A 27,187-nucleotide genomic window follows, 5' to 3' on the forward strand; every position below is an offset into this window, starting at 1 on the left:
AAATGTTATTGAATCCATTTTTCCTTCTACTCATGAGATGTTCCCTGTGCCACTGGCTGCAATACAACCCCAAAGCATGATTGAGCCACCCCCATTCTTAACAGTTGAACAGAGGTTCTTTTCATTAAATTCTGTGCCCCTTCATCTCCAAACGTACCTTTGCTCATTCTGGCCAAAAAGTTCAATTTTAACCTCATCGGTTCACAGAACTTGTTTCCAAAATGTATCAGGCTTGTCTATATGTTCATTTGCAAACGCTGATTTGTGTGGTGAGGACATAGAATAGGTTTTCTTCTGATGACTCTTCCATGAAGACCATATTTGTACAAGTATCTCTTTATAGTGGAATAGTGTACCACAACTCCAGTGTCTTCCAGATCTTTCTGGAGGGATCGTGCAGTCAAACGTGGGTTTTGAATTGTTTTTCTCACAATCCTGCGAGCTGTTCTGTCTGATATTTTTCTTGGTCTTCCAGATCTTGCTTTAACTTCCACTGTTCCTGATGATTGCCATTTCTTAATTACATTCCGAACAGAGGATATTGACATCTGAAAACGCTTTACTATCTTCTTATAGCCTTCTCCAGCTTTGTGAGCGTCAACTATTTTCAGTTTCAGTTTTCTAGGCAACTGCTTAGAAGATCCCATGGTGCTGATTGATTGAGAACAATCCATGACACTGCCAGGTTTCAGCCTTGCAAAGGGGGCAGTGCATACTATAAATTCTGCAGGGTGCCCAAACTTTTTCAGACGCTATTTTTTTGTTTTCTGTAATTTTGGAAGTGTCAATGATGGAAATAAAATCTAACTTTTGTTGACATATTATAAGAATGTCTAATCTGTGATTTGATGCCTTTTGGAGATTTTTCCATCTTTCCTTGGCTTCTTTATGCACATTAATACAAATTTTTACCTGGGGTGCCCAAACTTTCGATCCCCACTGCATAAAACAGCATGGGCTGTCGACCACGCAGCAAGACTAAATGTAGATACGCACTCCTGCTTAAGGCAGGGTGGTTTTAGAGCTTTAAAACAAGTCATCCTTAACCTCTCTATCTGCTTTTAATATAAAGTTATTAATTCTCAAGGAACACAACAAAGACTCTAGCTCAGGGGTGTCCAACCTTTTGACCTTCCTGGGCCACATTGGAAGAAAAGTGAATTGTCATGACAGGTCGTTGGCAGGCGCATTCGCAGGTCTCTCCAGTGATTACCTGCGGCTGTGCAAAGAGACAAAGGGCGTCCAGCAGTGAACACAGCAGCAGGTAATCGCTGGTTGGGCAGAAAGATGGGAATAGGTGTGGCCGCCAGCAAACTGTCACTATAGTAAACAGGGCTGGCAGCCGCACCTACCCTCTGAAAGCTGCAGGAGGAACAGCCGCTACAATTTGTGCCTGCCCTAATCGCCGATTTTAATGAAGCCTATGTATGTGCTGTGTGGAGAGGTAAAGGGGGGCACAGCCCTTCCAAGCACTCCTTAGATCCAGCCATGAAACATTTGCTTACCTGGCAGTGCTATTGCAAACATGGCAACCCCGGAATCCCTCTAGGTGTGCATTTGCCTGGCTGGTCAATGAAGGCTGCCATGACTGCTATGCTTGCATGGCATCCCCGGTGGTCCTCCAAATGGGCCCAGGTCACATGCTAAACTCTCGTGAGCCACAGATTGGTTACCCCTGCTTTAGAGTATTTTTCAGTCCGTTTTTAGTAGCTTAACTGGGTGCTAAATTACAACGGTGAAAGTACAACTAATCTGTCTCTCCCCCTGTTCTCTAACATAATTAGCTTTTTCTGATAGGTACCAGCTCCCACTTCTGCAATTCTCACCTAGGCAAGAATGACATAAGTTTAGCTTGCCCCCCCCCCCCACAACATCTAACGTCCCAGGAGACCAGTACCAATCTGACAGCACAATCTCACATATGCACATTGGGGAGCTGGCTGTGAAACAGTATGAAGTCACAGACAGTTCCCACAGCAAAGCCAACATCACTCTTCTCTCCCCTCTATAAGGACATATTCGCACCAGCAGCTGCACTAAAATGCAGGCGCTGGGGTGCGCTAGTATGAAAGCAGTGCTAAAACACCTAGGATGACAGGCGTGCCAATGCATGGATCCATTGCTTACCTTTTTTGAAGCAAAGGTTATTAAATACAAAGTGACATTTCATTGGGTTCCATTGGCTGCAGCACGGTGCGAACTGGTGAATTGCATCGCACCAGACTGAAAAAAAAAAATACTGCATGCCCTACTATTTTTCAGCATACACACTTTGAGGTAGAGGAAACTGACCTGATAGGATACAAGGTATTTTGACCTGTCTTGTGGTGGGATTTACCTGGGCACGGCTGCCCAGCACAGTCCAACTGAACCTAGTGTCAACAGGTCTTAAAGGACTGGCTAGATCTGTTCTTATAAAACAACTTGGCTGTATTGTGAACTTTGAAAACTAATTTCTTCACAATGCTTGTAAGTACATTGATAAATTACGTGTTTCTTTTTTTTTTTTTGTGCTTTTATTGATTATTCAGAATGTGTAAATACTTAAATATGTATGATCTGGTCACAAGTTCATTTTAAAGTTCATCTACAACCCTTAGTTACCTTTATTTTTAGATGCTCAATCACAATATTGTTTTTCTTTATAAAAAAAAAAAAATGGATAGATCATCTTAGAATGTTCTATTTCCTCATTTTAAGCAGCATGGATGACTAATTTTTTTTTTTTCGTTCGATCAGTAGATTGAAAAACAAAAAGACTCAATTCCCCCATTCATACACTCAATGTGCATGGGGGAATCACTCCCGCTGAGGTATTATATTTTGACAGCATGAAGATTTCCCCGCCATAAGAATACACTGATCAGCACTGCCGGCTATAGCTTGGTGCTTGTACATCAAGCCTGCTAATACCCATTGCCTTCTGTACGACCAGCCTGCCAATACATGAATCAAAATTTGTCCAAACCCTGCTAACTTGGCTGAATTTTGATCCATGTATGATGTATGGCCGGCTTTATTTTAAACCTAAGTACACATATTGAATTTAAAAGGCATATCTTTATCACTCCTATTTCTATCTTACAGGGCATGTTCATAATCGTCGGGGTTGAACAATCCACATTTTGAAATCTGAACTGCTGTTGTAGGTATTAGAAGAATGTGCTTTTTGAATTGGACGGTGTAGCTTGCGTTTTACACAGAAGACTTCTTCATAAATGTCTTGATGTGTGCCTTACCATAAAAAACTATTAAGCTTTGCTTTTGCTATGCTGGTTAAAATAAAAGCTAAATGATGATACAAATATCTGTGTCTTTTTATTGTTGATGTTTAAACTGGCATTTTGAAGGTCTTCTGCTGTGGAAAATACACAATATTTATTAGGGATAATAATTTTTATTCTGTCTGACTGACCAGTTGACCTACCAAAGTGTGTGACTGAGCTACGGAGCATTAAAGTAGAATTATAGTCAAAACTTGTTTTATCATCTTGGATGGAGCAAGGGAGGGTTAGATTTTTTTTTTTCATCACCTGTGTCCCATTGCGGAGATTTCTCTTCACTTCCTGTCCCATAGCTAAACAGGAAGTGAGAAGAAATACTTGCAAATTAGGTCACCAGAACTAGCCCCATTGGAATAGTTCCCTTCTATTACTTTGCTGGGGACAACCCAAAATGTTGAGTTTTCTTTTACTTTCACTATCAATGATAATGGTAAAAAGGACAAATAGAGAGGGTGAATTACCTTAATGGGGACACAGACAGCAATAAAAACTAAAAAGTGTTCTAATTCATCTCCACTCTATAAAAAAACTAAAATAAAAGTTTTGCTTTTAATTATACTTTAAAGTTTTACTAAACCTTTATTAAAAAAATATATTATAATGTCAGTTACCTTGATACCATATTCCCTTTACTCCTTGTAATACAATTTCCGTTGTGTATCTTCTCCTAAGAGCTTTTAAAAAAATCTTTACTGTAGTTGGGTGGCGCTGCATTAACTTTACATGCTCCCATAGTGTTTGTGTGAATGTAGTCATTCTCCTATGCTTGCTTCTGACAATGACTACAATTATACATGCCCACTAACAGCTTTCCAGTAGGATAGCTCAGTAAGATTTGGACTGGGATCCGAAAATACCTGAGCTTATCCATGTGTTACATGCTGGAGTGAGATACCATTAGGAATATATTAGTAATCTAACACATGCACACAGTACAAAGGGTCGCACAGGGATTGGTGGGAACTGTAGTTTGTGTACAAAAATGCATGTGATCGTTATCTACGAGCAAATAATTAGGGAGAACAAACATTTATAAAAAGATATTAGTTACATTTTTTCACCTTCAGAATCATAAGTGATGGTTTATTAGGATAACATAAAATTGAAGAAGAAGGGTTAGTAACATTTTACTAATGTATTACTGTCTAATACCCAGGGCTTTTTTTCTCAGAGAATAGATGCAGAAACTCCCCCCTTCTGAGTCACCCTTCATCTCTGCCCCCTACCCACCTCTGAGCACTGTCTCTTGGCTCCACCCCATACCAACTTCTCAGTATCGCCCCTTTTAGAGAATACAGAACCAAGTATCATTTTGTGCTACTAAGCAATTTGAATGGAATTTGATAGATCCTACCCCGGCAACAGTAGACTCCCCCCAGCAACAATGGACCCCATCCCAGCAACAGCAGACCTGCCCCTAACAATGGACCCCCCATAACAAAATACCGCCCCAGCAGCAATAGACCTCATCAGCAACAGAAAATCTCCTAGCAGTCAGCATCAATAGATCCTCCAGCAACCAGCAACAATAGACCTATCACTCAACAGAAGATCCTTCCCAGCAACATAAGACCCCCCGCCAGCAACAATAGACCTACCCAGCAGCATTAGACCCCCACACAAAAATAAATCCCCATCAGCAACAATAGATCCTCCAGCAGCCAGCATCAATAGATTCTCCAGCAACAACAGACCTCTACCTCAAGAGTAGATCCTTTCAAGCAACATAAGACCCTCACCAGCAACAAGAGACCTATGCAACAACAATAGACATCCAAACAAAAATAGGTCCCCACCAACAATAATATATCCCCCCAGCAGCCAGCATCCATAGACCCTCCAACACACCATAGCACTCCTTGCCATAAAATACATTCAGTCCTGGAGGTGCCGGAACTGCTTTTCCCCCGCATTCATGCTTTAAAAAAAAAAAAACCCTGCTAATAACCATGAATACTTATAGTTGTCTGTGGTCTATTTCATATGAACTATATTATTTGTAATCCTATAATAAACCCTCATAATTGTGTTCATGGATCAGCCCAATATACCCTAATTCAAAGCTTTTAGAGGAACCATTGGAAAGCAGAAATAATTTTTCATACCAGCCCCCAAAAACCTGTCTGGGGCTGTTTTCAATCTGTCAGCAGCTGGTACATCCCACAAATGTCATAACTCCCAAAATTTTTAGACCAAGTACAAGTTTTGAGGGTATGATCTTCACACAAAATTAGGCACATACTCCATTACATCTTATACTTCAATCAACCATAACCAGAGTTGTATAAAGTACTCGAAACCCATACTTGAGTAAAAGTACAAGTGCTCGATCAAAAAGTGACTTGAGTAGAAGTACTAAAGTATTCAACATTTTTTGTACTTAAGTATTGCAAGTAGTTTTTTTTTAAATTCTGCTACTCAAGTACTGAAAGTAAAAGTACCAGTAGTTTTGAAAAAAAAATGCTACTCAAGTACTGAAAGTAAAAGTACAAGTACTGTGTTATGTAGTTATTAAAGAAAGAAGTCAAAAGTTTGAACATCATATTGTTTTTTATTATTTCAAATGCAGCTTTTATTTATACATACAGTAGCATTTATTTTCGTATGCGCTGATAATACACATGTTTTGAACTTCATGAAACCTGCCATCTACTGTTCTGGCAGTGGTAATTTTTATAATAGTAACGAGTAACTATGAAGCACAAAAAAAAAAAAAAATATCGGAGTAGAAGTATTGAAATCATTGAAAAAATGTAGTGAAGTAAAAGTGGAAGTAGGAGAAAAAAATTCTACTCTAGGAAAGTACAGATACCGCCTTTCGGTACTTAAGAACAGTAGTGAAGTAGTTCTACTTAGTTACTATACATCTCTGACCATAACATTATGACCACTGATGGGTAAAGTGATAATCATTTTACAATGGAATCTGAAAGTCGGTGAGATATATTAGGCAGCAAGTAAACATGTTTTCCCTGATGTTAATGTGTTAAAAACAGAAAAAAATGGGCAAGTGTAAGGATTTGAGCAACTTTGCTAAAGGCCAAAGTGTAATGGCTAGCCAATTGGGTCAGAGTATCTCCAAACTGCAGCTCTTGTGAGATGTTCCTTGTCTGCAGTGGTCAGAACCTACTAAAAGTGGTCCAAGGAAGGAAAAACAGTGAACCAGTGCCAGGCTTATAGGCAGCCAAGGCACACTGATGTATGTGGGTGGCGAAGGCTAGTCTGTGTAGTCCGATTCAATAGAAGATTATGTCCTAGGCATAAGAACAATCTGGGATACTAAAGGGAAGCCAACACCCTTTTATTTAAAAACTGTAAACTGTCACAATTATTTCTTAAACATTATCTGACTCTGTGATTAAACTTTATATATTTAGCACTACCCCCAAAGAAGCCACTGGAAATTGCCCCATGTTCTTTTTTCCAATGATTGCTCCGCAGCCGGGAACATGATCACAGTCACTCTCCCATGAAATTCACTAAAAATACACCAGGACAGCAAACGTGGAACCCACAGGATTTTCCTCAAACCTATGGTAGGGGCAAACGTCATCCTTTTTCATGATCTGTAGAGCAGGAATACACTTTAGCTCAATTCCGTAAAATGGAAGAGGCATTTGAGCCCGCTTTTCATTTTATCTCATAATAATTTTCTTCTAGAATGTTCAGCTCAATATCAATTAGGTGTCTAATCATTTTTTCACATGAAATAAACATGTAGAAATACCTGCCACCAGATAAATCTAGTAAATCAAAATCAGTAGCAGCAGAGCAAGATTAATAGAGACAATATTGCCTTCTTGCTCTTTATTTTTTACTAATGATTTAAACCTTCATAGGAATCCAACACTTCTGGGAGTGTTGTATCGCTGTCTGCTCCCCAGTAGAAGCGGGATATTTTCTCATACATAGTGCTACCCCTAAAGAAGCCGTTGGTTAAGATGGGTCCTCTGTTCCTGGCCTCAATCTTCACAAAATCCCCAGCCCTTCTGACACACCAGGCTGAGTATACAAATCCACAGTATTACAAGAAATCACTGACAACAGTTCTCAATACCCCACAGCAATGCAGTTTCAAAGAACACATATACCAAGTCAATTACAGATAAAAAAAAACGTATATTGTCTTTCAAACACACCAGCAAGTCCACCTCTGAATGACTAATTTAAGGTTTCAGAGTGGCCTAGACAAAGTCTGGTCTTAAATCCTATTGAGATGCTGTGACATGGCCTTAACCACTTCAATTTCGGGCACTTTTCCCCCTTCCCGCCCAGGCCAATTTATAGCTTTTAGCGCTGTTGCATTTTGAATGACAATTGCGCGGGCATGCAACACTGTACCTAAACCAAATTTTGTCATTTTTTTTTCCCACAAATAGACCTTTCTTTTAGTGGTATTTGATCACCACAAGTTTTTTTCTTTTTTGCTAAACAAATTAAAAAGACTGAAAAGTTTGAAAAAAAAAAAGGTTTTTAGTTTATGTTATACGATTTTGTAAATAGATACGTTTTTTTCCTGCACTGAGGAGCACTGATGAGGCCGCACTGACAGGCACTGATGAGGAGGCACTGATGGGGTGGCACTGATAGGCAGCACTGATATGCAGCACTGATGGGCACTGATATGTGGCTCTGATAGGTAGCACTGATATGCAGCATTGGTGGGCACTGATAGGGTGCACTGCTGGGCACTGATAGGCAGCAATGATGGGCACTGATAGGCAGCACTGATGGGCACTGATAGGTGCCACTGATGGGCACTGATAGGCAGCACTGATGGGCACTTATAGGTGGCACTGATTGGCACTGATGGGCTGCACTGATGGGCACTAATGGGCGCTGATAGGCAGCACTGGTGGGCAATGATAGGTACTGGTGGGCAGCACTGATGGGGAGGGCACTGGCGGGCAGCACTGATGGGCAGCACTGATGGGGAGGGCACTGGCGGGCTCCCTGAGCCCTGATTGCCATCCCTGGTGGCCATGGTGGGCATCCCTGGGGTCATGGGTGGGCATCCCTGGTGGTTCTAGTGGCACCCCCCCCAAGGGTCTGCACTGGTAATCAATGCTCTGATTACCAGTGCAGACCCCCCCAGTAAGGAGAGCCGCAGATCGGATCTCCCCCACTCGTGCCTGTCAGGCACGAACTGAGGAAAGCCGATCAACGGCACTTCCTATTTACTATGTGACCAGCTGTGATTGGACACAGCTGGTCACATGGTAAAGAGCCTACTTCAGTAGGCTCCTTACCGAGAACGCAGAACACATTATCCTACCACTGTCATATGACGTCCGGTCAGGATAATGCAACCACCTTCCCAACAGTCATTTGCCTATAGGGCGGGCGGGAAGTGGTTAAACAGGCACATTCATGCTTGAAAACCCTCCAATGTGGCTGAATTTAAACAAATCTGCAAAGAAGAGTGGGCTAAAATTCCTCCGCAGTGATGTGAAAGACTCATTGCCTGTTATCACAAATACTTGTTGCCGCCAAGGGTGGCACAGCCAGGTATTAGTTTTAGGGGGCAATTACTTTTTCATACAGGGCCAAGCAGGTTTGGACAGCTTTTTTACCCTTAATGAAATTATCATTTAAACTGAATTTAAGTGTAATAAATATGCAAGCAAAAATCAGGAAGGAGGCAAATACTTTTTCACAGCACTGTATATGACGGGGCAGGCCTAAAATGTTTCTTCTGCCGGCTATCATAGGGACCCTTAAGAAGCATTGGTACACTTAAGTACAGTCCTGATTAACCTGCATGCAGTTAGTGTAGGCTGTGGAAGTGGTGTAGTCTTTTTAGCGGTTATAGTGGGTAGATGTGGGTCAAAACAGTGACAGTTCAGTAGAACCGTGTTATAGGGTTAGTGTAGGTGCAGCATAGGTCTGGTAGGTGTGCTGTGTAGGACTAGTCTAGATGCAGCACATAAGAGGTGTAGTTGGCACCCTGCTCTCAGTAATACATTCTCTACTAAAAGTATTATCAATGAGCCAATAGCCCTCTCACCAATCCTAGGGTACAGCTGTAGGCGTTTTTTGGTGTAAGGGGGCCCCTTGAAACTTCCAGGGGACAGCGTTATGGGCAGATGGCATTAAACACTCCAAGCTTCTTGTCACAGTGGCAAAGCTGTTGCTAGTGCAGCCGATGCCGTGCTGCACCAAGCATCTTCAACCCCCAGTCACAGTATCTGTAATGGTGCTGGTGGCTGAGCCTGACGTGCAGAGGTAGCCTCGTGGGATCTGGTACAACAGGAACACAGACGGGTCACACTGGTGGTAGACACGGGCTAGTCTGAGGTGCGGAGTCTAAGTGCTAGCTGGTTTTCACTAGAGCCCCTGATGGTGGGGATAGACTGCGCTGCAAGCTAACACCAGGTCGTGGTCCCCAGGGTTGCCCCACCAGGAGGTGAACATGTCCAGAATCGGAAGCAGATAAGCCGACAAGGATAAGGCAGGAGAGTGGTCACAGGAACGAGCCAAAGTCAGGGCGGGCAGCAAGCAGACGAAGTAGTGGACAAGCCGGCAGGTCGATCAGGAAGTCAACAGGAAACAGCAGGTTCAGGATCAGGAAGTACAGGTAAAGCTGCAGACAAGACAGCAATGGCTCAGTGCTGCTGTGGTGTTTAAATAGGCCAGCCTTTTGCCAATTAGTGCAATTAGTCTGCACTAAGTTAACTCTTAAGTGGCAGATTCATGACAGCACTTCAGTGTACACAGGGAGTGTTCCTAACATTGCCCCCCCCCCCTTAAGGGCAACCTCCGGGTGCCCAATAGGTTTTTCTTTTGTGGGTGACTGCGAAAGAAAGCATAGATCAGTTCTTTAGCATGGATATTCCGTTCCGGTTCCCAGGAATTTTCTTCCAGGCCGTAACCTTTCCACTTTATGAGAAACTGTAATTGACCTCTCCTCCTCCTGCAATCCAAAATAGCCTCCAGCTCATATTCTTCCTCCCCATCGACAATCATAGGTTCGGGTGGTTCCGAGCTTCTGCCCGGGAAGGAGTTAGGGACTGTAGGTTTTAACAAGGAGACATGAAACACCGGATGAATTATAAGAAAATCAGGTAAGTGTAATTCATATGAGACCTCATTGAGTTTCCTCTTGACCGGGAAGGGTCCAATAAACTTGGGAGCCAATTTCTTTGAGGGACAGGCTAGGCGGAGGTTGCATGTAGATAGCCATACTTGGTCACCTGGTTGAAGGATTAGTTCCCCTCTCCTCTTCCTGTCAAAAATATTTTTAGAGGCTGCTTGTGCCCTTATTATAGCATCCTGCAGCAGTTTACAATTGCGGTTGAGGAAACTAATGATATCCTGTACTGCTGGAACTGTGGGTTCAGAGGGAACGTCCGGTAAGAAGGACGGATGGAAACCATAGTTTGCGAAGAACGGAGCTTGCCCTGTAGCAGAATGTTTAGCATTGTTATATGCAAACTCTGCCAATGGTAGTAGGGCCACCCAGTCATCCTGGACAAATGTGGTGAAACAACGGATATACTGTTCCAACGTCTGGTTTGTCCATTAGTCTGAGGATGGTAGGCGGAAGACAAGGACAGCTCAATCTTCAACGCGTCGCACAAGGCTTTCCAGAAGTGGGAGGTAAACTGGACCCCTCTATCTGAAACAATATTTGCAGGAACCCCATGAAACCTAACGATCTCTTTAATAAAAAACTTCTGCGGTCTCTTTGGCCGTGGGCGTATTCCTGAGTGGCAAGAAATGGGCCATCTTAGATAGACGATCAACGACCACAAAAATGGCGGAACAGCCCTCTGAGGGGGGAAGCTCCACTATGAAGTCCATGGCGACCATCTTCCAAGGCCTGTCAGGGACTGGTAGTGGCCTGAGCAGGCCCCACGCCTTGTTTCTTACAGACTTGCTCCACGTACAGACGGTACAAGACTTCACGTACTCCCTGCAACTCTGTTCCAGATCTGGCCACCAAAATGTTTGTTGTAATAGATCCAGGGTCTTATGAGTACCAAAATGGCCCGCCAGAGGGTGGTCATGGCATAACCCTAAAACCGTCACTCGGACCTCTTCAGGGACAAAGATCTTGTCTTCAAGCCATAATAACCCATCTCTGGGTACCAGGGACACCTCAGGGAGACAGAGATTCTTTGCAGAAGCTTGCTTTATTTGAGCCATCAGGTTGGTCTGTAATAACAAAAAATTACCTGCGGACAGGATGGTGCCGGGTACTGGCACTTCCTTTGGATCATCAAACATGCGGGAGAGCGCATCTGGCTTGACATTTTTAGATCCCGGCCGGTAGGTAATATGGAAGGAAAATCTTGAGAAAAACAATGCCCAACGTGCCTGACGTGGCCTCAGCCGTTTAGCAGCTCTTAAATACTCAAGATTCTTGTGATCTGTGAAGATGAGGATAGGATGCGTTGCCCCTTCCAACAAGTACCTCCACTCCTCAAGGGCAGCCTTAATGGCCAGAAGTTCTCGATCGCCAATGTCATAGTTCCTTTCTGCTGGGGAAAGTTTACGAGAGAAGAAGGACTATAGGATGTATGAGATCTTTAGTATCCTGCCTTTGTGAAATAACTGCCCCCACTGCCACTTCTGATGCATCTACTTCGAGAAGGTAAGGAAGGGCAGGATTCGGGTGACTCAGGATGGGAGCAATTGTAAAGAGCCTTTTCAAGGTTAGAAAGGCAGTCTGGGCTTCAGGAGGCCAATTGAACCGGGTAATTGAACCGGGTATTCTGCTTCGTGAGCTTCGTAATGGGGGAAATGATGTCAGAGAATCCCTTAATAAATCTCCTGTAAAAGTTGGCAAAACCTACGAAGCGCTGGACCCCCTTCTTGTCTGACGGGGGTGGCCAGTCCAAGATGGCTGAGACCTTTTGGGGATCCATCTTAATTCCTTCAGTGGAAATTATGAGACCTAGGAACTGAATACTCTGGCGTACAAATTCGCACTTCTCAGGCTTGGCATATAATCCGTGTTGGCGGAGTCTGCCGAGGACATTTTTGACATGTCCCCGATGTTGATCCAGGGATGCAGAGAAAATCAAGATATCGTCCAGGTAGACAATAACAAAGATATCTAACCAGTCTCTGAAAATATCATTTACAAAATGTTGAAAGGTTGCTGGGGCATTGCACAGGCCGAAGGGCATCACCAGATATTCGAAATGCCCAAACCTGGTGCGAAACGCTGTTTTCCACTGATCCCCCTCACGAATACGGACCAAATTATAGGCCCCACGTAAGTCTAACTTAGTAAAAAATGGAGGCTGACCTCAGTCTTTGGAAAAGTTCTAGTACCAGGGGAAGAGGGTAACGGTTCTTGACCGTGATCTTATTTAGTTCCCGGTAGTCCACACAGGGGCGGAGAGAGTGGTCCTTTTTTTCCACGAAGAAGATTCCTGCCCCTGCTGGGGATGTCGATGGACGAATGAACCCCTTCTTTAGATTTTCATCCACATATTCTTTCAGAGCCTCCAATTCCCGTTCTGACAAAGGGAAGATACGACCAAATGGAATCCCGGCCCCAGGAAGTAACTCGATCAGGCAGTCGTATGTGCGATGAGGAGGAAGGGTCTCGGCCCCCCATTTACTAAAAACGTCCAGGTAGCCATGATAAGGCTTAGGCACAACAGTAAGCAGATCTGTGTCAGAGTCCAAACAGAGCAGGGTACTGGCAGGGCTGAGAGAGATAGGTAAACAGGAGATTTAGCAGTAATCAGACTGAAATTTGATCGTTCTTGTCATCCAATCGATTTGCGGGTTGTGGGCCTGCAGCCACGGCAATCCCAGGATAACCGGAAATAAAGGGGAAGCAATAGCATCCAGGCTGAGTAGCTCTTTGTGACCTGAAGAAGTGACCATAGGAAGTGGAGGGGTCTCCTGAGTCACAGGTCCAGACTTAATATGAGACCCATCTGCAAGAAAAATGGAAAGTCCTTGAGTCTTGGTTTGAAGAGGGATGTGTTGTTGGATGGCGAACGTGAGATCAATGAAACAGCTGCACGCTCCAGAATCAATAATTGCGGTGACTGGTATTGTACCTCCCGGGAGTTGAAACGAAACAGGGAGCCCTAAGTGAGTAGCACTGGCAGCGGATGCTGGATAACTTGAAGGAGAGATGGAGAGAAACTTACGTAACTTTGCTGGGCAAGAACGTACGTAATGGCCGGCTTCACCACAGTATAGGCAGAGGTTATTCTTTTGCCGGCGGTGTCGTTCTTCAGCGGTTAGGGTAGACCGCATAACGCCAAGTTGCATGGGTTCTGGGGCATCTGGTGTGAAGTTAGCAGGAGCCAGGTTGGCCGGAATGGGCCTGGTGGAGGTGACATGAGCCGGAGTTGCGAACCGCGGCATCATCCAGAATGGGCGTGGGTGCTGGGCAGACCTTTCCGCACGGCGCTCACGAAGCCGGCGATTTATCTGGATAGCTAATGAAATCAATGCCTCTAGGGAGTCTGGAACGCCAACTCAGGCTAGCTCGTCCTTCAGACCCTCAGATAGGCCTGAGCGGAACTGGTGACGTAGCGCTGCGTCGTTCCACTCGGTATCAGTACTCCACCGTCTAAAATCCGTGCCGTACTCCTCTACTGCTCTGCGGCATTGCTGGAGTGCATGAAGAGCAGCTTCCGCTGTGGAAGTGCGCTGTGGATCATCGTATAATTGAGCCATGGCACCAAAAAAAGAAGACAAGGAGTCTAGGTGTGGGCTGCGCTCTTCAAGAAGTCGGTGTGCCCAGGACTGGGGTTCATCCAAGAGTAGGGAGATGACAAATCCAACCTTGGTGGCTTCCAAGGAGAAAGTCCAGGGCTGCAGTGAGAAATAAAGTTCGCATGCGTTACGGAACGCCCTAAATTTACCCCGATCTCCTGAAAATCGCTCTGGTGTAGGAACCCTGGGTTCAGGTGGTAGCATCACCACTGTGGGTCCTGAGACCGAACCTGTTGGTGTCGTGGAAGTTGGGGGTACCAAAGAAACAGGAGGGTTCCCCGGGGTTAGTCACAGAGTGCAAACGTTCCTCCAAGTGCACATAGCTGTCCTGGAGCGACTTGACTGTTTGCGACAATGCTGCCAAGTGTTGGCAGATCTCGTCCAGAGGAGAGGCCCCTCTTGCAGGCTCCGACATGGCTGTCTTGTACTGTAATGGTGCTGGTGGCTGAGCCTGACGTGCAGAGGTAGCCTCGTGGGATCTGGTACAACAGGAACACAGACGGGTCACACTGGTGGTAGACACGGGCTAGTCTGAGGTGCGGAGTCTAAGTGCTAGCTGGTTTTCACTAGAGCCCCTGATGGTGGGGATAGACTGCGCTGCAAGCTAACACCAGGTCGCGGTCCCCAGGGTTGCCCCACCAGGAGGTGAACATGTCCAGAATCGGAAGCAGATAAGCCGACAAGGATAAGGCAGGAGAGTGGTCACAGGAACGAGCCAAGGTCAGGGCGGGCGGCAAGCAGACGAAGTAGTGGACAAGCCGGCAGGTCGATCAGGAAGTCAACAGGAAACAGCAGGTTCAGGATCAGGAAGTACAGGTAAAGCTGCAGACAAGACAGCAATGGCTCAGTGCTGCTGTGGTGTTTAAATAGGCCAGCCTTTTGCCAATTAGTGCAATTAGTCTGCACTAAGTTAACTCTTAAGTGGCAGATTCATGACAGCACTTCAGTGTACACAGGGAGTGTTCCTAACAGTATCCACTGGCCAGACTCCCCAGTGTTTAGGAGAAGACATGCAGATCTCCTCCTCTACCAGGGCAGAACAGTAAAAAATCCCCATCTCCTCCTCATGAGTCCCACAGTCTATTGGGAACTGTAGTTTTGCAGCTAACACACAGTGCATCAGACCCTTGTTCTCCTAAACTACATCTCCAAGGTTTGCAGAGTGGCAGCCGTAACCTCCCCTTGCTGCCAATTGGCTGCAACAATGGCTACTAGAAGCAGGGGGAGTAGGAAGATTTCACACATACGCAGGCTGTTAGCTTCTGTTGCTCTCCTATTATTTCTCTGCAATGGCGGGAAAGGCAAGAAAAACCTTAGGCAGAGGCACTCAGCTACACATGATTACATGATACATTAAACTTGTGTGCAGGGGGATAAAGGGAGTATTAACCACTTGCCGACCGCCGCACGACTATCTACGTCGGCGGTCAGCCCCTCACAGGCAAACTAACGTAGGGCTACGTTGCTTGCTTGTGAGGGTCTAGGGAGCGAGCGCGCGCCCCCGGGGGCGCGCTCCCGCGTGGTCACGGACCCCCCCGCGCGTGTGACCAGCGGACCCGATGTCCGCCGGTCACTCGGCGATCGGCGGGGGAGAGGGAGAATGTCAGGCAGCTTGTGTAAACAAACTGCCTGTCATTCTCCTCGCTGCAAAGACACTGATAAAACGGATCTGGTATGTAGATCCGTTGATCAGTGTCCTTACAGCTAGAGCCACAGCCAATCACAGTAGAAACCACGCCCCTAGGGACACACACAGCCCCTCCCTTCCAAATAAAGTTAACCCCTTCACTACCAGTGTATTTTTACAGTAACAGTGCATATGTATAGCACTGATTACTGTAGAAATGTCACTGGTAACCCCAAAAGTGTCAAAAATGTCAGTCAAGGGTCCGATCTGTCCGCCGCAATGTCGCAGTACCGCAAAAAAAATCGCAGATCGCCGCCATTACGCGTTAAAAAAAAAAAACAACAAAAATGACAAAAATCTTTCCCTTTGTTAGTAAACGCGATAACTTTTGCGCAAACCAATCAAAATACGCTTTTTGCGATTTTTTTTACCAAACATAGGTAGCATAAAACAAATTGGCCGAAAATTTTTAAAAATTTTGATTTTTACATTTTTTTTTGGGGGAATTTCATATAAAAAAATGTGAAAAATATTGCTATTTTTGCAAAATTGACGCTCTTTTTTTGTTTATAGCGCGTGATCAAAAAATCGCACAGGTGATCAAATACCACCAAAAGAAAGCTCTGTTTGTGGGAAAAAAAGGACGTCAAATTCGTTTAGGTACAGCGTCGCACGACCGCGCAATTGTGCGTTAAATTCACGCAGTGCCGAATCGCAAAATACCCCCTGGTCGGAATGGGGGTAAAATCTTCCGGGGCTTAAGTGGTTAAAAGAAGAATGGTAGATGGACCAGACAGTCAACTGCCTAAAAGGAATTGAGAGAACATCATCCTGTGTACTGAATGCATGTGTTACTCATTGGCTTATACTTTTCACTGTACACTAATGCCTATCAAAAGCTGTCCTTCTAAGGGAAGGTATTTCCCAGGGGGCCTTCTGAGGTGACAGTGGGACGAGATTTACAGTGGTATACACCTTTGTGAATTGCGTACATTATCTAAATTATACCAGCAGTATAACTTGTTAAGAATGTAAGTGGAGCTTCAACTTTTAAAGCTAGGACTTCTAGAAAATGACAGACAATTAAATTCCCTCACACATTTAGCCTGCAGGGAATTACAGGAAATCCAAATTGTAAAATGCAATTTGAGGATTGGATAAAGTGATAAATGTCTCATATATTTGAGTATGGTCACTAGGTGTGCAGGGTCATTATACACTGAATTCTGAGAACTGCTCAGAGCTCCTAGTTTGGAGACAGCTTCCAGTTTGGAGAATGCTCCCAGTGTGGGAGACGGAAGGTCTCACCCGGGGTCAGGGGGCCCCAGTCAGAAGCCACGCGACAGAGGGTCTCATCAAGGGGTCAGAGGGCCCATCCAGAAGACAGCAGGTCTCATCCTATCCTATCCTATCAGGGGTGTCAGGAGAACCCTAATCTATAGGCCAGGGGTGGGCCATGCAGCCGGGCGCTGTGACTAAAGGCTAGAGAGCCAAGTGTTCCAGAAGAATTGGACAACACCGTTAAAAAGTGCAAGGAAGAGGAGCAGCAGTGAGCCAGGTAGCTCAGTATTTTCATTTGTGCACATTGTGTGGATGAAAGCCCTGTGTGAACCACTAGTGTACATATGAACTTTCCGATTATTGAATAAAAGAGGGCTGGCATGCCCTAAAATACAGTTTTGGACTGGTGCAACTCATTGTAAACGCACCTGCCACTTGAGTTTATTCACTCCAATCCCACAGATCGTTTAACTCAACATAGAAGTTCAATCAGGAATAAACAAGCAGGGCTTCCCGTACCAATACATTTTACTGAAATGATTTACAAGGATACTGATTTACAGCTCATGATTTTAGAAGAGGTTTCAAAAGATAGACAGGGTGGTGACAGGATTTTATATTTAAGAAAGCGGGAAGTCAGATGGATTTACAGGCTGGGGACACTCAGTACAGCCCAATATTCTGAATAAGGATTATGATTTTATTTGTTTTTGTAAACATGGCTACATTGTATACAGTATATGTAGATAATTATTGTTACATCTTTTTCATTTTCTAGATACACGGGGATAGCTGTCATCCATCCCATTTCTTTTGGGCTGATACAGTGTTAGGATTATGTTAGTGGAATAACTTGGGAAACCTGAAGAATCTGACAAAAACGAATACACACAAAGGGTTAATTGGTCTAGAGGGAGGAACATATTTTATACACAGTATACTGGTTCCTGGGAAATGTTTGTAGTAATTCCTGGTTAAGAGGCTTTATCTTCGTGGCCACAGCCACACCTACAGTTTCAGCGTACCGTCATTGCATCCCAGACGGCACGTCGGGTCGATCCCATATATGTATTGCATTTGTTACATGTTGTTTGTATGTTATATACAGCAGTTTTGTATACAGCAGTTTTGTATCTCAATGTGCCTTGTTTTCTCTAGGCATGTACCTACTATTTTCACTGCATATTGCTGTAACATGTTTCTTTTGCCTTTAATAAAAAAAATATTTTACAAGAAAGAGGCTTTATCTTGATAGGTAACAGCTGTCTGATTCACATTTGGTTTGGCAACGAATGTAGTTTGTTGGAACCTGTTATAAGGAAATTATGATTTGTATATTTGCACTTGGTTTGGCAAGTAAAACAGCAATTAAAACAAATTCAATTTGCTATAAGTTTTGCAGTGAGTATGGTGGAGCCTGCTTGATGTGGTGGTCTGCTCGTCCGATTCAGATTACCCCTGAGTAATTTTGAGGGGACAGCAAATTTACACTGTTATACAAGCTGTACACTCACTACTTTACATTGTAGCAAAGTGACATTTCTATAGTGTTGCGTGAGGAAAAGGGGTTGGGACTTTAGATGAGACACCAAATGGTGTCTCCATCCCTGATTCAATGAGAAATAAAAAAGGGGGTTGGGACTTTAGATGAGAAGCAGTGCATAAAATAGGCGATACATAGGGATCATTTATTAAACTAGCAACATTTATTTAGGCGCCATAACATAACCCTGTGGCACACATATAGACAATGGAATAACATGATAAAAAATGAAATACATCGCCAAAAAGAATCAAATTCAATAACAAAGGACATGGTGGTACAATACAATACATTACAATAAGTTGGTTGAACAGATGGATGAATCGTATAAATGAAATGTCGTAAAAGATGAACTGGGTATGTTCAGTACAATATTGGCATCATAATTTGCTAGACGCGTTTCATAGACCAAATACTACTTCCTCAGGAGCTGATGCACAATAAAATATCTAAAACGAATGTACATCATGAATAACAAATAGTAAACGGAAAATATACTTGACTCTAAATGTATGTAAGGTAGTGGGACCAAAGGGGGGAGAAAGAAGAGAAATCCCCACCTGGGAATATGGTCCATGATAGTAATTTATCTCAAAACCAGCATATTGCAGTGTATGCCATGGGCTATATCAGCGTCCAAAGCGTCCTGATGGGAACTAAAGGAGTGATACCCAGAGGCACACATGTATCCAAGGACCAATAAATTATATGAATCACCATAGAGTGGACCCCAGCCTTCCCCCTTTTTATCTTTGTGAGGTAGGAGCGCTGAACCGTATGCAGACGCGATGGGTGGTTTGTGGTCCCAGAGCCTGCTCACCAGCAACTGTGGGGTCTTGTTGGACCCCCAGAGGGGTTTGTTGAAGTTTTGAAAGGATGGGAGCACCACACCTGCTTGAACAGACTTTTTAAAAGATATTTATTTTGTAACAGCCTCTGTGTTTTGGGGGCTCAACACTCCCCCTTCATCAGGGCTAAAAACAGGATGATGCACGCACTTGAATTAGAAAGGCCTTTTAAAACGACTGTACAAGTTGGTGTGGCACTGCCATTCTTTCAAACCTTCACCCTCTTTATATCACAGCTGGGCTGGCTGGAACTAAAAAGCCTAGGAACTGAGCATACATAACGTAATCTTTTTCCCTGACCTGGGCCAGCCTATAACTCACTAAGGCAAACACATTGCAACCTGCCTACAACAGTACCTAAGTCATGTCACCTAAAGTACATCTGTCACACATACTGTACAGGGTGAAGTGACAATTTTCCTTGATGGGCTCCTCTACCCCCTAATATGTTTCTTCCCTGCTCTGTTCTTCTGCTAAAGGTCTGAATTGAATCCCTCTGCAAGCTCAGAGCTTGCACATGGTTAACCACTTCCATACCTCCCAACTTTTGAACTTCAGATTGAGGGACAATTGAGGGAGTAAGTGAGCTGCGGCGCGCGTAACGGCAAATTGTGGGTGTGGCTAGAGTCTTGATGGTAGGGGCTTAAGCGGTGTGCTGAAAAAAAAAACAGGTCTCTTACCAATGCTCCTAGCTCTCACTAATGCCCCCAGCTTTCTCACCTCTCACAAATGCCCCCCCCCAGCTCTCTCACCAATGCCCCCCACCCTAGATTTCTCAGCAATGCCCCCCCAGCTCTTTCACCAATGCCCCCCAACTCTCCCACCATTTCCCCCCTCCTCTCTTACTAATGCCCCCCCAGCTCTTTTACCAATTCCCCCCCTCTCTTACTAATGCCTCCAACTCTCTCACCAATTCCCCCCTCCACTCTTACTAATGCCCCCCCCCAGCTCTTTCACCAATTCCCCCTCCTCTCTTACTAATGCCCCTCCCCCATCTCTCTCACCAATTCCCCCCCTCCTCTCTTACTAATGGCCCCTCCAGCTCTCTCACCAATTCCCCCTCCTCTCTTACTAATGCCCCCCCCCAGCTCTCTCACCAATTCCCCCTCCTCGCTTACTAATGCCCCCCCCAACTCTCTCACCAATTCCCCCTCCTCTCTTACTAATGCCCCCCAGCTCTCTCATCAATTCCCCCTCCTCTCCTACTAATGCCCCCCCAGCTCTCTCACCAATTCCCCCCTCCTCTCTTACTAATGCCTCCCCCCAGCTCTCTCACCAATCCCCCCTCCTCTCTTACTAATGCCCCCCAACTCTCTCACCAACTCCCCCTCTTTTCTTACTAATGCCCCCCCCAACTCTCTCACCAACTCCCCCTCCTCTCTTACTAATGCCCCCCCAGCTCTCTCACCAATCCCCCCTCCTCTCTTACTAATGCCCCCCCAGCTCTCTCATCAATTCCCCCCTCCTCTCTTACTAATGCCCCCCCAGCTCTCTCATCAATTCCCCCCTCCTCTCTTACTAATGCCCCCCAGCTCTCTCACCAATTCCCCCCTCCTCTCTTACTAATGCACCCCCCCCCAGCTTTCTCACCAATTCCCCCTCCTCTCCTACTAATGCCCCCCCAGCTCTTTTCCCAATTCCCCCCTCCTCTCTTACTAATGACCCCCCCCAGCTCTTTCACCAATCCCCCCCTCCTCTCTTACTAATGCCCCCCCAGCTCTCTCACCAATTCCCCCTCCTCTCTTACTAATGCCCCCCCCCCAGCTCTCTCACCAATTCCCCCTCTTCTCTTACTAATGCCCCCCCAGCTCTCTCACCAATTCCCCCTCCTCTCTTACTAATGCCCCCCCCCCCAGCTCTCTCACCAATTCCTCCCTCCTCTCTTACTAATGCCCCCCAGCTCTCTCACCAATTTCCCCCTCCTCTCCTACTAAAAACCCCCCAACTCTCTCATCAAATCCCCCCTCCTCTCTTACTAATAACCCCCCAACTCTCTCACTGCCCCCCCCCCTCCTCAATGGTCACAAAGGGGAGTAGAGTGTCTTCTTACTGCCTGTCCCTGAGATTGGGGTCACCAGCAGATGAGCCAGGTCCCACCATCCCCCCCTCACTCCTCTCACCTCCTCCGGCAGCTCCTGCTTCAGTTTTAACTCTTCCCATTCGCCCCGCCCCCTCGCAACCTCCCTCCGTCACCATGGAGATGTCGCTGGTGGTGACGTCCGGGGGCGGGGTCTTGGATGAGGGAAGTCAGGAATACCGGCCTGTGATTGGTGGAGGCGCTCTCACATGACTCCCTGATCTGTCTGAAGGACTTCTCACCGGCTTCCCCGTCCATCGCCTCGCCCACCCTCATTGTACCCAAACAAAACTTTTATCATTTTTTTTAGACAGATATAGCTTTCTTTTGGTGGTATTTAGTCACCACTGTTTTTTTTTTTTTATTTTTTTTTTTTTGCAAAACAAACGAAAAACGAGTATTTTGAGAAAAAAAATTCTTAGGTTCTGTTATAAAATTTAACAAATAAGTAATTTTGCTTCTTCACTGATGTGCGCTGGTGAGGCTGCACTGATGGGCACTAATGAGGTTGCACTGATCGGCACTGATGAGGCTGCACTGATGAGGCTTCACTGATGCACCCCGATGGGGCAGTACTGATGGGCACTGATAAGGAGGCCCTGACAAGGCTGCACTGATAGGCAGCACTGATGGGAAGTGATAAGCAGCACTGATGAGCACTGATAAGCTGCACTGATGGGCACTGATTGGCACTGATTAAGGCTTCACTGATTATCAGTGCCCTGCTTATCAGTGTAAAGAATGTACTCACTGTACCCAGTCAGACTTGCAGAGACAGCATGTGAGGAAAGGAATGCTGATAACCAGAATTTCTGTTTACATGTAACCAGCTGTGTTTGGACACAGTTGATCACATAATAAAGAGGGAAGAAAGCGCAGCGCCTTCTAAGAGGCGCTGCGCTTTCTTGCCTCTTGTCTCCCCCCAGAGATCACTTCTGTCTCTTCCGCCAGCAGCCGCTACAGTGGACAGCTACCCCCTTGACTAGCCCAAACTGAGACCTCTTATTGCGCCAATTTACCACTCAACCATCACATAATAAAGGGCTGCTGTGATTGGCCCTTTACTCCAATCTGTGATCAGCTGTGTCCAAAGGACACAGTGGTCACAGAGTATGCCCGATGTAATTAAAAACACAAAGGTGACCAGCGCTATGAAATATCTTAAATATGGATAAATTATTAGAAGTATAAAAACAGGTGTAAGCTGCCACAAACCCACCCCTGAAAAAAACAGGGATGCGATATGAGTGAGGGAGAAGGAAGAGGTTTGTATGAGGCGCTACCTGTTAGAGCAGTGTTTCAAACAATGGGGGTAAAAATCCCCATACAGATTGTATGTGCACGGAAAGAAATTAGTCTCAGTGGTCAGTGAAGTGCTATGTGAGACTAGTGATAGGGGTAAACAATGGGTACCCCTTCAGAATAAAGTGCTCAGTGCAAATATATGGTGTGAATAACTGCTCATATAAAACCAAAAATAAAGATAGTGCACAAAGTGTCATAAAACATTTAATGCCTGATGGCAGTGCATTAAAAACACATATATATTTAACAGTGGTGGTGCATAATGGTGATAAAAAATCCTTAATGACAATGATCAAACCACAGTATAACAACACCTTGCCAGTGCTATTAAAAAAGTGAGTTAGTGGTTTTAGAGGTGAGGTAGTGGTGAATAGGTGTGTTTAAAAATAGTGAAACCAATAGGTAACACTCTCACCCTATTCCCTCTTCTGGGCCAGGTATGTGGAGAGCCTCAGAGGGGTTTGTTGCCGGGGTTCCTTCAGGTTTTAAGCAAAACACACTGGGAGCTGCCTCCCTCTGAAATACTTTGATCTGTGGTGCTTAAGCAGAGGAGACAAGGACCCCAATGGCGTAGTATACAGTAATATTATAAAGGCAAGCACAAGCAGAGACTTACAGTCGGACCGATCACTTCAGCTGTAAACAAAACGGGGACGCCGGGATGCTTCCGCGTTCCACGGCTCCACACTCGCTAAACCGGAAGTGACGTATGGCGTACGTAGCTCCGCCCTACGCGTTTCATCATCAGCCGTCTACTGGAGCGGCGCCATTTGTCGTGCTCCCGGCCTTCTTATAGCCCATCGTATCCTGGCAACCAATACACAAAGCGCGGCCATATTGGTGCTCTCGCAGAGCTGATCGGCGGACATGTTCCTCCACCCTTATAATCGGTCAGCTCGAATGGGATACTGGTATTCTAGATTGGCTATTTTCATCATGCGTGATCAGTCCGAATGTCATGACCATTGGGGTCCTTGTCTCCTCTGCTTAAGCACCACAGATCAAAGTATTTCGGAGGGAAGCAGCTCCCAGTGTGTTTTGCTTAAAACCTGAAGGAACCCCGGCAACAAACCCCTCTGAGGCTCTCCACATACCTGGCCCAGAAGAGGGAATAGGGTGAGAGTGTTACCTATTGGTTTCACTATTTTTAAACACACCTACTCACCACTACTTCACCTCTAAGGGGTACCCATTGTTTACCCCTATCACTAGTCTCACATAGCACTTCACTGACCACGGGGGATTTTTTGCCCGATGTAAGCCCCAGGGGGAGCACAGGAGGCATGTACATGGGAGGAAGTCCATGGGCGTCCTCCCAGAACTTGAGGCCCACTCTGTAGCCGTCTTTCGGCTTTGGAGTGGGCCAGAACAGGTTAATGATGTTCTCCCCCCATGTAACAATGATAGAGCCTGCCAAATGGCTTATCACACCGAGCACTGCATTCAAGGAAGAATAGGAAAAGGTCACATGCTTCCCATACACCGATGATATTTCCAAGGGTGGTTATTGTAAGGAGGGCAAAAAACAGGACCAAAAGGCACCAATTTTTATTATTATTAATAAGAAAGATTTTATGAAGGTGTCACATGATGCTTGTGCACTTTTTGTTTGTTCTATAGTGTTTTATAAAGATTGCCAGTCTGCAGGAAGCAGCAAAGCTGTAGATACTGTGTATTAGAGTGTTAGTTCCTAGAGTATGTTTTTTAAATGACAGTAATTGATTCACCACCAATATACTGTATGCTGCTTACCGGACTTAGAGTGGCTCCGCTCAGCATGGAAAAGCAATGGAGCCTCCCTTGGACAGCAGCATTCTCAGTCTGGGGAGAGGGTGTTGTTGGATGCACTAGCAGATTTGGACTGATTTCACTAACAAATTAAAGCCAAACTCCACCTAACACTGAAGTGTTAAATTGTTTGTTTCAGCCCTCTGACACCTTTGCTGGTGAGCTTGGTCTTGAAAAATAATAGGTGAACTACTTGTCAGGGGCGTAACTACAGGGGTTACAGGGGTTGCAATCGCAACCGGGCCCCATGCTCAAGGGGGCCCATGTGGCTCCCCTGTACACCTGAATAGGAGGGGCGGCGGGGGCAGCATGTAGAGAAATCACTGTCCTCCTTTTTCCTTCTTTTTCCTTCTGTAGCTGCAGGAGGGAAATGGAGGAGATTGGTTCCTCTGTATGCTGCCCCCGCCACTCCTCCTATCCAGCTCATTTGTGTTCTGCTGTGTCTGGGCCCCTGTGTGCTCCCCTGGTCCCCCCCCCTACTGTGCACCCCCCCCCCCTTCAGAATGCTTCCTTCCCTCTCTTGCCGGCTGCTGCAGGGGATTTGTCACAATAGAGAACCAGGAAGGGGTCGGTAAATATGTAATTTACCAGCTCCTTCCTTTTCTGAATGGACAGAGTCATAGTCAGTGACATTGTAAAAAAATTAAATAAAATGATAAAAATAATACAATTAAAATACCCAAAAAAAAAACTACTGATACCAGTGGGTGAACTTCCAGGATCGCAAAGGTCACACTTGCGACAGGGCCCTGGCATTCCACCACCGTGGGGAGGCCCCAAGATGGCAGGAAGGGGGCCCACTGCAGAACTTGTGAAAGGGTCCTGCTGGGGGGGCTGTAATAAAGGGCACCGCAATGGGAGTAAAGGGCCCCAGGGGTCCAGGGGGCCCTTCATGGTTTCTTGCACTGGGGCCCTGAAGGTTCTAGTTACGCCTCTGCTACTTGTTAACATGTTACAAAGAATTTGTCTTTTGAATAAGTTACTATATTTGGGTAAAATATGCACTGGTGTCTAGAAAAATATTTAGAGTAAAGAAAATTGTTGTTTAAAGTTATCATAAATTCCATTGCAGATTTGTAGTGTGACAACTTTAACAAATACTGTCCATGAGGGCTTCCACAGAATACATATCAATTAAAATTGTTTACTTTGACAACAAAAGTAGCATTACAGGATGTTCGTGTGTGACTGATCATAAAAGGGGTAATTGGATGTGTAGCAGGTTTTCCAGGCATTGGGCCTGATGTGGATCTGCCATTGTTACCGGTTACCTCTCCAGCCCATCTGAGCTGTGACCCTGGGTGTGAGAACTGAGACATTAACAACTCCAGGATATTTGTTTGGTTGTTTTATTGTATTTTTAGGGGATGGGAGAAGGGAATGAGTGGGAGACTCCTTTGGCTCGACTATATACAATGCTGGGACTTTCATAGCAAAAATGCCCGTTAGCTCTGTCTTGACGCCAGCCGACGCTAGCCAATGCTTACTGGAGCTTTGAACCCACTGTATCTCTGAAAGCTGTGCTGGAACTCTGACTTAAGCCTAGAAGATCCAGGACTGTAGAATATTGAACTTCTAACACTGCTGGCACTCACAAGTCACTGACTACTCCCTCCAGCCTTGCACTGGCTTAAGGTAGCTTGTTGTGAATTCCTGTATGGCTGCAACTCTTAACTGATGCACTACACACTGTGCACTGACTCTTCAGGGCCCAAACTGCAGGCGCCCCCTTTAACTCTTTAGGGTCCCCTCACTAGGTACCCCCTCTGTCACTTCAGGGTCCTCTACCTAGGTATCCCCTTTACAGGTAGCTGACACTTGGATCCTAGAACCTTCTCCGGAATGGTCCCCACTGACACTAGGCAGACCCCCAGGGGCAATCCTCAGTACTCACGACCTGCGTAGGCTTTCCTGGGACTGGACTCCTCTTTCCCTCTGCTGGTTCTCGGCACACTGAATCCCCGCAGCTCAACTCAGCATCCTCTGGATTCTCAGACAGCACCCCGAGACATCCACTTTCTCAAACAGCAGGAGAGACAGCTGTACTCTCCCTCCTGGGACTCTGCTACCGCCAAAGATGCCGAGTCACACACTCCCCTCAGACTTATACCCACTCCCAGAATCCTTTGCTGCAGAATCTGCCTTCTGGGGTAGTTACAAGCCTGAATGTGTCCCTGATTGGGTTTCCTCCACTGCCCTATGAGAAGCCTCTCACAAAGCCAGTGGCGAGACTCCCCTCTCAGCAGACACACCTGGAAGCCATGACACCCTAACCAAAAAGCAATCATGGCCCTGCTGTTAGGCAGACAAGACCCACCATGCATTTACCTAGCACCTACCTGTAGGGTGCTACAGATGTATCTGGTAGAAATGGATGTAACAAAAATATAACCACGCTAGTATAAATGCAAGCTGCAGCTTATAGCGAGATAACACCAAAAATTGTAACAGATAAAGAAGCTGCGCTAAACGTGAAGAAATACAAATAAAAGTATCAATAACTAATGTGGAAAATTATAAATTAATTATTCAGTGAATAATACCAGCTAGATATAGTCCCAAATAGCTGATATAAAATATTGAGTGTGAAACAACTAATATTAGTCCCAAAAAATTATGTGTGACAAAAGCTGGTGAAGTATGATGATATAAATAAGATGAAATTAAATATAGGTGCACAAGTGTCTTCTTCCACCACGGTGCATCAATCACCAAAGCATGCAATTTTTTCATGCAAAAGTG

The sequence above is a fragment of the Pelophylax lessonae genome (assembly GCF_965119305.1).
Source record: "Pelophylax lessonae genome assembly, chromosome: 8".
NCBI lineage: Eukaryota > Metazoa > Chordata > Amphibia > Anura > Ranidae > Pelophylax > Pelophylax lessonae.